Source organism: Monomorium pharaonis, chromosome 11 (assembly GCF_013373865.1).
Source record: "Monomorium pharaonis isolate MP-MQ-018 chromosome 11, ASM1337386v2, whole genome shotgun sequence".
In the NCBI taxonomy this organism is placed as follows: domain Eukaryota; kingdom Metazoa; phylum Arthropoda; class Insecta; order Hymenoptera; family Formicidae; genus Monomorium; species Monomorium pharaonis.
Genome location: NC_050477.1, coordinates 12,718,321 through 12,729,396, shown reverse-complemented (window position 1 = coordinate 12,729,396; position 11,076 = coordinate 12,718,321).

Genomic DNA, 11,076 nt, shown 5'->3' with positions numbered 1-11,076 from the left:
AAAAATGGATGATATTCATACGAACTAAAACATCTACTTTTTTATTAGTATTCTTTGGCTGGCATTTATAGTTTGGTTTTTCATTAAGCGCGTATAAACTAGAGATTGGGATTGAATTGAAATGTAACCAATCAGGAACAAAACCAATATTCTTTAACTTTGTTTTGATTGGTTAAATTCGAATTCAATCTCAATCTCTAGTCTGATATGGCTTTAAGATTTTGTTTTAAGTTTGTCTTTAAATACAATTTCGATGACCATATTGTAAACTAAAAAGTGTCTACTATCAGGTGCAGCAGTTTTTATAATATTTTTATAATATAACTAAAAATAAACATCTAAAAAATTTGGCATAGTAGGCAATAATTATAGAATTCAAACATGGTTTATTTCAATATTGATAATCTTTACGGTAGATACTAATTTTAATGTAATAAATTTAATTATACACCATTAACTGGTACTACTCTTTTGCCTCGTTCTTTTATATTATTTGTTTGATGATCTTCCTCTACTTAAACTTAAAGAAATGTTTAGTCAAAAAATTTAGTCAAACTGACAACTTTTTACGAATTGCAATTAAAATATTAAAATATTAAGTTTTATTTGATATTTAAATTTAGGATTCAATAAATCATATAAAACATATTCTTATCTTATAAAAGATTTTAACTATTATATATTTCTGAATAATTAAATTTATTTTATACATTTTGCTCAAAACTTATTTAAGAGAATACACTTTGTTAAAGATATTTTAAAAGAGAAAACCATACATTGTAAGTATAAATCACTTTTGTGAGTAATTCCTTTTTTAACACTAAAATTGATATTTTTTATATGTTTCATGTTTTTTTATACTACAAAAATTAATGCTAAAAAGTTTTTTAAATATTGCCCTCCTTATTTGACGAAAAATATAATAATTATTTGAACAAGATGAACGATCTGAAACTAGTGTTCAATCCAACATCCAGTTCTCAATTTTATTGTTAGTAGATTCATATACTCATGATTCCTTTATCTTTTTTATCCTTTTTCTTTATTTTTACAAAATACACAGATAAGTAGAATGTTGTTTAGAAGAAGGATACACAAAGGACGCGTGCCAGTCTCGTGGCGCTGGGATTTCCGGACCTTGCATCAAACGTCGACACGTTCACTAATTATTATTTCCGTAGTTAAGTAGGCCATTTCTTTCAAAAAAGAGCGGCACAGCGTAAACAGGGAGGTAAGCCACGGTGTTCTGCACTATATCGTTGCACAGTTAAAGGAATTTATTTATTTTCCCATCGATGACACGTGGTTCCTCTTTCTGTTTATCTCTTTTTTCTTTCTTAACGTCGCACCTTGTGTATTAAAATCACCAAAATTCTTCTTGGGAGAAAGATTGGAAAAAACTGACTAAACATAAATTTGTTTATAAATTACTTAAATATTGCATACACGTATATTGCTTATTACAATCTAATATTTAATGTGTTCCTTAAAAAAGACAATAAGCGCTTTTCTACAGAAAATTAAGATTTCGATATTATTTTTATATAGTATCATAATATTTATATCGAGATTATCTGTAATTTTAGACTTTATGGTAAAACTTGAATATGCACTGAGATAAAAATTGTCAACTTGAAAAATAACCGCAAAATCAGAGTTTTTTGTAGTCCGCACATTTTTAATCAAATTACATATCAAATGATATCTTATGATAGCACTTTGATCAACAAAAAAATTTAAGTTGGACATAGAAGCATAATTAAGTTTCAGAGATATGATCTACTTTGAATTTTGAAATTCTGTTCTTCTCATTCTTCTTTTCGATACTCATTCTTCATTCTTCTTTTCGAATTCGTTATTCTTAATTTAAAAAATGTCGAAGAGGAGATATAATGTTAATAAAAATAATTGATAGATATAAAAAAATACAACAAAAAATATGAGGCTGATGCATTAATTGATTTTGAACATTTAGAATCCTTATACTTATAAAACTGTTCTTGTGGTCAACCTAACATTCGAATTAAGAATTTATAGAGTGCAAAACAGGCGATTTTTACAATTACTTATATGTATATTACAAATATATAAAATATTTAAACTGTTATGTAAAAAAATAGAGTTGAACAGAATTAAATACTTTCTTAATTATTGCGCTGAGAAAAAATTGTTAGTTTATCTAAACATTTTCGTTTAAATAAATTTTTTCATTTTAACTATTTACATATTTAGTTAAATATATAAATACTTAAACAGCATGAATTTCATGCAGTTGCAGAATTTAATCAAGCTAACAACTTTTCTTTCTAACGTCGAAGTATTATAAAGTCTATATTTGTCTTAAACAAATTTCATAATCGCTTAAAAACTTTCTCGACTTTCAGACGAAAGCGATTTATATCGAGTGCGACTGATTTCAACAGAAATTAGTTTTGTCATTAGTTTTATTTTATCACGTGCTTGTAAGCCTGTCTTTCAAGCGAGACTTTCTCGAAAGATCGATGTGGATTAGAAAATTAATCTTCTGGCGATCAGCGAATGAGTCAAATAGCGGCGAACGGCGAAGTTTTTGGTAGAAAAGGGAGAGACTATGGGCGGAAAAGAGGCAACGGGGGCGGATAGAAAACGAGAGAAAGAGAGAGAGAGAGAGAGACAGAGGAATGAACGAGAGGAAAAGAGAAATTCAGTGGGGCCATGTGGTGTTTCACGAGATATCAAATCATACTACGTGTACGCCATGCCGCCCCCTAAATATAGTTTATTGCGTTACCGAGTATTAATGGAGCTTCTATAGAAACGACAAAGACGGTTCCTGCACGCGAATGTAACTCTTCCAACTCGGGAAACCGAAAATAGTGATCTTCGTGTCTACACCGCGCGAAGGTAATCTAAAACCTAAGGATAACTTATCCGAAACTCTCTAGAAGCTGTGGAAGCATGAGCATATAATGATTCTGCCAATTATTACGCACGGCAGCAAGTAACGCATGATAATTAATGCTTACATCACATTCTCAAATTGATAACAAGTAATATTGCCGTATTTTTCTTTATTATGTATTGTATATCATTTGTTTTAAAGAGCAAGATTATTTAAAACCAATGTTCCCTAAATGGTGAAGCAATTAATAGAAGAAGATCACCAAAATTGGCATACTTTCTATGGAAAATTATTCTTCAGAAAAATAAAAAGTTCCAAGGAAATGGTATTAGCTCTTCTGTAGATGTCTCCGCGGCGAAGACACAGATTTCGATGCAAGGTTCGTCAAAACAAAGTTTCTTGTCCAAAAAAAACGAAATTAATAATCGGCTCTCGTCTAGTTTACAAACTTACAATCTGCGAAATTATATGTGCGCCACGCGCTTGGACACGCTCGTGTGTGGCCCGCCATTAGCGGCCCGTGCCTAATTTTCCCCGACCGAAAACTGTATAAACAGCGATCTCTCGTCCATCTACCTGATACTTTTCCCGGCGTTTAACCTTCTCTGAAAAATTGGAAGGCGTGCGTGTGTAATCTCGCTCCGAAATATCATAATTAAGTTATGATTGAGCAACCACGGATGCTATTAACAAGAATTTTCCAAAATTCTGTGACGGGAACAAAGTTCCTGCGGGCTGTGTATGATTACGAAGGTGCATTTACAAATGTAGGTGACTGTTCAATTTCTGGTCTAAATGTTTTCGAAGGTTCTGATGAAAGCATCAAAGTTTCTGATGAAATTAGAGGAAATTCTAACACAGAGAAAAATAGATTAATTGTTACAGCAAAGCAGTAGCTTATTACGTAGATTTAACAATAGATTTAATGGTATCCTCATAGAAATATTTAATACTATTAATGTTAAAATTTTAGAAAGATATATTAATTATAATGTTATTGCTATTACACTAAACAAATATACGAAAAAAGAGAAATTTTATATAATTCTAGTTAACCACACGGAGAAAATTTTATTGTAAAAATTATTATGATAAACTGTAAACATGGACCAAGAAATAAAATTTGTTTATGCATATATATTATAATATTTGTATATACAGTTATAAACGCATTTTCTTAAAATAAGAAATTGTATTTATTTATTTAGAAAAACATGTTCAAACCCGAATTAAAACAATAAAAAAATTATTTTATTCTTTAAACATTAGTAAAAGATAACCTTTTCTTATATTAAATTTAATTAATTTTCTTCCCCTAAAAGTCTACAGAAATCAATTATTTTTGACATATGCATAGAAAGAAAGATCGCTTGAGTTTTCTCTACTTTTTTGTGCCAATGCAATAACAACTTAAAAAAAATAAAATTAAAAATAAATTTTTTTATTCTGTGGATAAAGAGATGAGGAGAAAGAGGATAAAATTTGTGTCAAAAATTTCTTTTAAAAGGATTAACATAATTTCTATATTTTTTCGCAATTTAAACGACGGATATTTTCACCATCTTAGTCGACTATAGCCTTTGGACAAAAATATCTTTTTACAATATTTTTTAAGAGACAGACTAATATGATGTATACAAAATATATTTTGAGAATAAAAAGTGTATATTATTTTTTTAATTATAATTAACAACATCCAATAAATATTAATAGTGATAATTTGTTAGAATTTAAAAGAATTCAATATTTTAAATAGATATTTTATTAAAAACAAATTAGTGACTTTACATACGACCGTTTTATTCCAGATCTCGGAACTTTGTATTCTGGTGATGCTATATCGCCGGAAAATACATAAGCACGTCCGTGTTGTACACGTGTCCCTTGTTTATCATAAGCCTCCGTTGCGCTCGTTAAGGCGAGTTAGTTCCTTCTTGAATTTGGCTTACTATATCCTGTCACAAGTTTCATTCATGACAAGGTTCTTTAGAAGATACTAAACGCGCTTCCTAAAATTTATTGTTTTGAAATGATTATTTTAGAATCTGTAACTTCTAAGTAGACCGCAAATTGTCAGAATGTCAGGAATTTGATTAATCTTTGCTTATAGACGTTAAAATTAAATTTAAAGAAATAACTTGTATAGCTTTTCATAAATTTTAACACTAGAACAACCAAGTCCGTCAAAATGTTTTATTAATAATGTAATAATATAATCAGCACAACCCGTAAAAACATTTATATGTAATTAAATATACATACATAAGAATATTTATATATACATATATTTATTATGTTTTTTTATTCTCTTATATAATTTCTGTTTATATTTATAGAAAAAATTAAAAATAATTAAAAGACTTTCACTTGGTTTAGAAAATATTCTCAGTACATTATATGCGGTATGTATATTTGCAGTATGGGCATAGAATATTCGAGTAATATACTATTAGTGTATTTTCTTCATAAAAGAAGCTAAGAAATATCCTTCCTTAATTCTCTTTCTACTTAGGAAAATCACCTTCTATATTTTTTTAAATTAGGAATATCTCAAATAATCTTCTATTTTATATATGTACTTTTTTATAAAATTAAAGACTAATATAATGTGTTTTAATAATGTTATTGTACACAAGAATATTTTAGAGACAATTTAATTTACAAATTACATATTTTTCTCTTTGAAACAAATCATGATTTATTTATGAGATATAGATACACTGGGAAATCAATATTAAAAATCAATTAAATCTATTTTTGGGAAGAAACGCAGCAAAGAGTAGCGTATTAATTTTTTCCGCATGGATCAACCAAACCGGTCATTTCAATGAAAACGGATCGGCGGAAAATCATGATTCATCATGGATGTTTTTCTTGAAGTGCAGGGGCCAGATTACTTCGCTAAATAGAATTCGTCGAAATTTTACAAGTATAATTTTAATTTTGAAATCTAAAGACACGTCTATCTCGGATTTAAAGTGTCGGCGGAGTCCACTTCTCTCAAGGATCCCGCGATAAATATTTATTCCACGAGTGTTGTAATTAACGCCAAAACGAACCGAAAATAACACCGGTCACTGCCTCGGAGTAAAGCTGAATTGAAACTGCGCTCATGGACTTAAGTGGCTTTATCTGTCTTTTTCCCAGGCTGATGTTACTTGTGCTCGCAAAAACCAATTCCTGTCATACTCCGTTATATCGTTAATACATCGTCGGAGGATCAAATTAAAGTTTAAAAAAAAAATTGCATGCTGTCAACATCTTGGTTTCTACGTTTGACAAGTAATTGCGGTAACAAAATAAATAAAAATTACTGAATAATTTTCTTTCAAAGCATCTTTAATATAGTAATTTGGAATTTTCAATTTTGCTTTTAATATTAGAAATTTATTTTAATTTAAACTACATAATTTTTTAATTTTATATTACTTGTGTTTTGTGTATTAACTATTCTAAATAAACTTAATTAAATTTTTGAAAATTATTATACTCTCTAATGTGCTATTAAATTAATTTAATTAATTTAAAATTTAATTCGCTAATCTTTGTAATCACTTGACTATAGTGACAACCAACTAATTTCTTCACTAACAGAGTCAGAGAAATACAAAGTTTGATTTAATATTTCGATAATCATCGCTCAGTGAACTTACACAGAATAAATATTACATTATATCATATATGGCCTTAAAAAGTAACAAAGACAGACATAATCGAAGAAGACACAATGAATAAAGAAATACTCAGTTACGCCCTCGTTTCATATTACTCGAGATCACTGTATCAGTGGGCGTCGATTACTCGGATCCCTTACATGTAACTCGACACCTATATTTTTCCACTGACCAATACGTGAAGTCTTCTTTAACCAAAATTTTATTTTATTTTTGTACTTACTTTATAAGCATATAAGCATGTATTTCTAAATCATACCGATACAATACAGGAATCTTAGTGGTACGATTTAGAAACTTGATCAATTTGATAAAAATATCGAAGTAATCTTTACTAACTACTTTAGTAACTGTAAATTTATACATGTGTTATGGATGTAAAATATTTTACAGAAACTATTTTTAAAAATAACAAAAATTTAGTATAAAATTGCATGATTACATTATCGTAAGCTAGAATTTATATTAGTTGTATCTGATTTTCTAAAATCTTGCACATGTACAAAACAAGATGTAACCTACTTTTTTTGCATAGTAATTATTTCTTACTTACGTTCTATTTTGGTTACTAATTAAATGTTGCTCACTTAAATAAAACTATTTAAAAAAATATTTTTAAGAAAAAGTATAGGCGACCGGTACGCATTCAGCGATTCTTTCTATATTGTTTGTTTCCAGAAGGAACACGAAAAATGTTGTGCTTTAGCCAATATGTTATTTTATCATTTACATGCCTAACAAAATGAAAGAAAAATATTGATTGCAAAAATATAAAAACATAATAAATATTTTTTCTTTATACTTTTAAATGAAATAAATGTGCATAATTGTTTAAATATAGGAATACATTTTTTTGTTTTTACACAAATTTTTTTTAGTATTCCAAATTAGATATCGTTCTTTCAAATTTGATGATTTTATCACTTTTTACTCTCTTTAATATAATTTAAAGATTTCTCAACATCAATAAATTATCGATATCTCTCATAAATCTTGAGTAATTTTGTCGTAATTTAATATTGATTTTATTCAACTTATTTCTTCATTTTTCAATACTTTTAAAATCAGTTCTTTTAAAATTAAGTGTTCCATATTACATGCTTTAATTGCCATATAACACAGAAGTAAAACCAATAAATATATATTTACCTGCATGTTATATAATAAATATATCCATATTTGTTAGATGTATAGTAAGTTTTCATGTTAAAAAATTTACATACTTTTTAATGTAATCTAATAAAAATTGGAAGTAAAATTAAACAAAATTGTTCTTACTTTATTATTTAAGAAATTTTGTTTCTTAGTTTCTATTATTAAAAATATTTTAGGTATATATAGAGAATATATGTATATATATATAACATAAAGAAACGTTGAATTTAAACAATAATTACACATACACAAACACATACAATTTCCAGTGAAGTCTGACAAGAACAGAGATTCTCCAGTAGAGGAGTCATTGATTTCTGCAAAATCCCGATAAGATTTAAGAATCATATACATATAGAATTCTGGTAGCGGCACAAATTCAAACCGCACAAGTGCAAACCGCATCAAGATACCGAGAAAGTGAAAAAAACAAGTGAGAAAAAAATAAACGCGGAAAGTGAGATATATTGCTTTCCTAGTGTGCTCGTGTTCTTCCTGGCGCCAATGGCATACCCTCTTTGCCGAATCTCTCGCTCTTTCTCTCTGTTTACGATTTACGAGTTCCTTCGACATTCGAACGAAGGCGAGGAGGAAGCGAGGACAATCGTTGACGTAGCTAGCCGCAAAGCCTCGACCTCATGTGCAACCACTTGAATGCCTTTTTATAGGCGCCTCTCTTCGTATTTCACGCTGCCACTAAGTGCCGATTTGTCCCCCTACGTCAGTCTGCGCTGCCATGACGGTCTGAAATTTTGCATGCACAAAACAAAAATTAAATAATATAATTGTTACTTGTACTGCGTATTTTTGTGATTTACAAAATAGGAAAAAACTATATAATAATTGTAAGACAATTAATAATTATTAACAATAATATAATTTATGAAATTTAACCGTAAGAAATGTCTAAGTAATGACAGAAATAGATTTTTTTTAATATTTATTAAAATTAATAATATATGTATATTTCATTAAATTTTACTAAATTTATAATAAAATGTTTCATTGCCATATTATGCCCCGCGCGGGATTACTATAATTTTAAGGATAAATTCTAAGAGAAAAGTCTCTTCGCATGCACGTGCATGCCAGATATTCTTCGCCAGGATGCATTTTCCTTGTGCATCTTACGCCGCGTGCCAAGAAAGCATTTAGGAACCACAGAGGATTCTTTGACTCCATTGTCCTAGCGCCTCCAGTTACATTTTATTGCATAGTGCGACGACGGCGTACGACGCGTGCTAGTTTTCTGTTTGACGTCGGACGCCGAAAAAGAAGCGTCCATCGGCACCCTCTTCTCACGGCCGCGACGGTCACCGGAATACAAGTCGTACGGGGAGGTCGGCGCCAAGTCGCCGGTGTTATTTCGCCCCGAACGATCTGGGATCGTTTCGTACAAGTTCCGACGGAATCGGCAACTCGTGTCGTCGAAATTGGAGAATGCGCGACGGAAACGAGTCGCGACGCTCTCGTAGTTTCTTCCGCTTCCGTTCCCTCGAGCTTGCATCATAATTTCTCAAGCAATGTGACTAAGCTGCCACTTTTTCGAGCAATTTGATCGGTTCTTTGACTCACATTTACAGGAAAGTATGTTAAAAGTATATAATAGATTATAGAGTGTCATATACCCATAATATTAGAGCCATGTCTGACTTGTTATGTGCTCAGAGCAAGGTTTTATTTTAAGCTCTCTAATTTTTTTAAGAGAAAAATTGTACTAAATATAATAGTTTAAATTGTTTATATTACGAATAATTTTTATATAAAAAATATACTATACATATATATCACAATTTAGTCTGTAAATTGTATATATAAATATCCTTACTTTTTTTCCAGGCTAAACTATATACGATTCCTAGACAGTTTTATTCACTGTTTCGATCAACATCACATAAACTATAAAATTACAAAAGATGAACATCTACTGAGAGGTAATTTCCCATATAGCTATACTAAAAAAAATACACTAGATTCAAATAAATACTTTGTGAAATGATACCAAGCAGAAATTTTATAAAAAATAAATAATATTTATTTTAGATAAGATAATATTTTCTATAATTAAAAAAATGTAAATTTTTTGCTTGGTAAAATTTCTGCTTAGTACCATTTCCAAAAATATTTATTTGAATCTAGTATATATTTTTTTAGTGTATGTGAGATTTTCTTTATAATTTCTTTTATCGATACAATGCATATTTATTATAGAAGCAGAAATCATAAAAAAAGACTGAAATCTATTCCACTTTATTTTAGCTTAATTACGATAAATCAAGGGCACGCGCGTATCACACACTAAATATACTATTCGGCGCGGAAATACAATGCTCTCCCGTCGATTCGTTTACGTGTCTCGTTGTGCATGCTAATAATGCGTGGAAAAAAAAGGAGCAAACGAGGAAAAAGGGGAACGTAGGAAAGAATGAGCAAATGTACCCCTCATGGGTAGCGACACAGCTATAGTTACATTTTCATTGCGGAGAAACGACGCGCAGATGTCGACCACTTGCTACTCCCAGGATGAAGATCCGAATGAAATCTATTCCTTCTGTTTGTCGCCATGGGGTGCCATCACACGGGGCAATGCATTTTGCTACTGTGCCTAGTGTCCCGTGGCTGGCGCAAAGCCCCTCATCATTTACGCAACACGCCACCGTCAATTCTTCCGCAATTACGAAATGCATTTTGATGTGGACGCGCCTCCGCCGGCAAATGTGTAAGCCGTGATTGCGTCAACCCTTTCATGATGACGTACATAGCAATAAATAGCGGTATTATTAATCGTTTAAACTAATTTTCATTTAGATTAATTGATTCATATTACTTAAATATGCAAAAAGTTACAAACAAGTTTTATGAATAAATTAATTGCACACAGAGAAAAAAGTTTTTTTACATTAAACATTTCTATTTGTTTGGCTTACACAAAAATTAACTCTGCCTAGGATAAATTAACGATATTTTGTTGAATTTATAATGTATTTATAACGAATTTAAAATTGTAACAAAAAATCACAAAGACTCCGTAACAAATTAATTACATTTTATTAAAACCAATAAATTTTTAATAAAATTTTTATGACAGTGTTGGTCAAATTGTTTTAAAATAAATATAAAATTCAACAAAATATTATTGAAATTTTATTAACGTTTTATTAAAATTTTTTCACCAGAAATTACACAAATAGCATTTTTCTGATAAATGAAAAAAATTGTTCTATCTTCTCTTTGTTTTATCTTGATCGCGGTATCGATTACTTATACAGATCCCACACAGACTTCGCATTGTTTCCTCGGCTTACTTTCACATCGTTCAAGCCATGCTTGAATCTAATTCGAATGAGTCGTTCTCTCTCTTAAAGG